At 30.5% G+C, this 3,052-nt stretch overlaps 1 pseudogene; it reads right to left on the reverse strand.

Annotated features, from left to right (window-relative positions):
• Window positions 1-2,208: 2,208 nt before the first annotated feature.
• LOC107841676 lies at window positions 2,209-2,840 on the reverse strand (annotated as a pseudogene).
• Between the last annotated feature and the right edge of the window lie 212 nt (window positions 2,841-3,052).

Consider the following 3,052-nt stretch of genomic DNA (forward strand, 5'->3'; position numbering starts at 1 on the left):
AGATAAATATAATAATATGATACATAAGCGTAACAAAATTGAGATAATGATAATAATATCAATAATGGTAATAACTATAGTATTAATAATAATAATAATAATAATAATAATTATTATTATTATTATTATTATTATTATTATTATTATTATTATTGAAATAGTAACAAATATTATACTGTAAATAATAATGGTAATAATAAATATGATGTAAAATAGTTATTGTGAAAATAATATGATGTACCTTATACGTGGTAGCGAAAGAACGTATATACCTCACGTTTTCTAATCTCTTGAGAATCAGAAAACTGGAACGAACATAAAAACATAAAATAGCTTGAACGTTAGTGTTATGTAAAAAAAAAAAGTTAAAGTTGATGAATGAACTCTTTTAGGAAAATCTGAAATTTTGATAACTTTTTCGAGTAAGTTAAAACTAAAATTTTATTTATTTAAAAAAATGTGAAGGTTGCTAATCTCATTTAGGATATCGTTAGTAAGTTTTTGAAGAGTTGACCGATTATGGTAAAAAAAATATTTTTTTGGTGATAGCCATGTGTTATTTGCAAAAGTCGGAGTGTTAAAATTACTTTTAAAGAGTCGATAAATAAAAAGATAACGTAAATTTAATAATTAAGAAAAGTTTAAAAGAAAATTCAATAACAAAAGTTAGTATCATTCTAAAACTCAACATGACAAATATAAATTAAATTCAAAAGAGATAAGAGATACTAGACTCCACTTAGAAGTTTGGATTTCTAATTTACGCGATTCCGAAGCTCTACGATCCTAGTAACGTTTGACCCAATACTTGGGTCAAAAAATGAGTTTTGTTGGAATTCTAAACTTGCAAAACTGAGGCTTTCCGTCAAGTTTTCCTACAGCACGACTCAATTTCGACACTCGAACTCGGACCAAGGAAAACAAGAGAATATTAACCAGCAATGAAAACTTGAATGCTCAATTAGTATTGTGGGAGATCGAGACCTGTCCATCTTTTTTTTTCCATGAGAAAGATGAGGCCACCCTTTACAGGTGTAAATCTGGACTTGAAGGTCCGGATTTGAAAATCAAAAAATAAAAAAAAAGAGAAGATTTTGAAATTTGAATCATAAATCTCCTTTAAATCAACATCAAATCAAAGGTCCATAGTTTCTTTTTGGGTCTGTTCAATTCATGGAGAACAATGGGGAGAGAGGATCACTGTTTTGGGAACATTGATGGAGATGGGGACATCAGTGCTTTGGGTAGCGAGAAGACGCGTGATTTTGGTCTTTAAGAAAACAAAAAAGGTCGTTTCTTATATATCTGAAAGAAAAAAAAAAAAAGTCCGTTTGATATAAGAATAAAAGAAATAATAAGTTTATATATACCTTTGGACTGGGAATAAATTGGCGAACTGAATTAATTTTTGCTAGTTAGATGAAAGCTTAGTATTTTTGATGACGTGGCTCTGTATAGTTGGTGGACACAATGTGAGACAGATTAATGAGGTGGACACGGATATTTAGACTGAATTATGGACCAATTCTTGGGCTCCATGGCTAAAATTTATAAATAAGAGTTAAGGTTACAATAAAATAAAAGTTGAAATTGAATTATTGTTAGCCCAAATACTTTTTTTCTACTGAAATTAATTTTGTCGATACTTTCCGATATTCTAAAATTATTTTTAATTTAACATATACAAATTACAGACATAATTTGTATATATATGTAGAAATAAGAATATAATAAAATATAAAATATATATTTTATATAACAAAAGCATAAATATATATGGTCACAATATTGTCTAAAGAATAAAATTAAAAAAAAATGTGAATGCCATCACTAAAGATATTTTATTTTATTTGTTAAAATATTTAATTATATTAAAATATTTTATAATATGATAGAAAACTAGAAAACTTATAAAAATAGAGATAAAAATACGAGTCTTATTTCTTATTTTAATTTTAAAATTAGTTAGGGCCAAGAACATCGATAAAATTAATTAGAGGGAAAGAGCGAGCAAAAATTGGGTGTCAACAGAAAGTACTTGTGAAGTTCCCTACACATCAGCTGAAGTCTTACTAGAAAACACTCGGGCACTAGGAAAAGAGCAAATAATGAACTTCTTAAAATGTCGTCCAAGGGAATAAGAAATCAACACCGAAATTTCTCTGAGCTCAGCTCAGATAAAAATTTGTGAACATGCAAAGTCTCCAACTAAAAATCAACTAGAACTTGTTCTGCTCGATCAGTTTTTCATTTCTTCGGACAAGATGATGAAAGGTGGCCTGCTCTCCACATTTATAACAGGTTCGCCTCCTAATCTTTGTACTAACAGTGCTTGTTGCAACAGTGTCTGCATTTTGATCTTGCAGCGTAGGTCTCAAATTGGTTGCCCCTCCTTTCGTTACAGCTCCTCCCTTTGCAATAACACAACTTATTCTAACAGGTCTACCACATACAATATTTTGATCCAACTTTAATTCCATGTTTACAGAGAGACTATCAACAAAATCTACATGTGCATAACCCCAGAATTCTCCTATTTCTTTATCTTCATCGAATCGAATAGAACTTATGCTACAATCTGAAAAAAGTTTCTTCAAGTCATCCTCTGCTACATTCCATGATAAGTTACCCATATATACCCTATTATACCCCTTCACCATATTTAGTGAGAAGTTGGAAACTTTGATAGCTTTAGCTGACTTATATGACTGGATTTTCAGGAATAGTCCACCCGTGGAAGCAGACATATGTGTGAGTGAGAAGCGAGACACGAAAGATTAACTACTTTCTCAATAATGAATACATGATTGCACTTACATATCAGAACCATCCAGTGTCATGGCACTCTTAGTGGGTTCTTCTGGAAAGTAAATTCAGAGAGAAACCTACTCAATTAGCAATTATTGTAAGAAACCAACACGAAGAAAAGAAAAAACAACCAAGGGTCCGAAGGGAAAACTATATGAGGTGACTTAGGTCATAGAAACATGTATCAGATGCAAGACTAGGGTTGTTCAGATTAGCACGGTACTTTGTAACTATGTGAAAGTGG

The sequence above is a fragment of the Capsicum annuum genome, chromosome 9 (genome assembly GCF_002878395.1).
Source record: "Capsicum annuum cultivar UCD-10X-F1 chromosome 9, UCD10Xv1.1, whole genome shotgun sequence".
In the NCBI taxonomy this organism is placed as follows: Eukaryota; Viridiplantae; Streptophyta; class Magnoliopsida; order Solanales; family Solanaceae; genus Capsicum; species Capsicum annuum.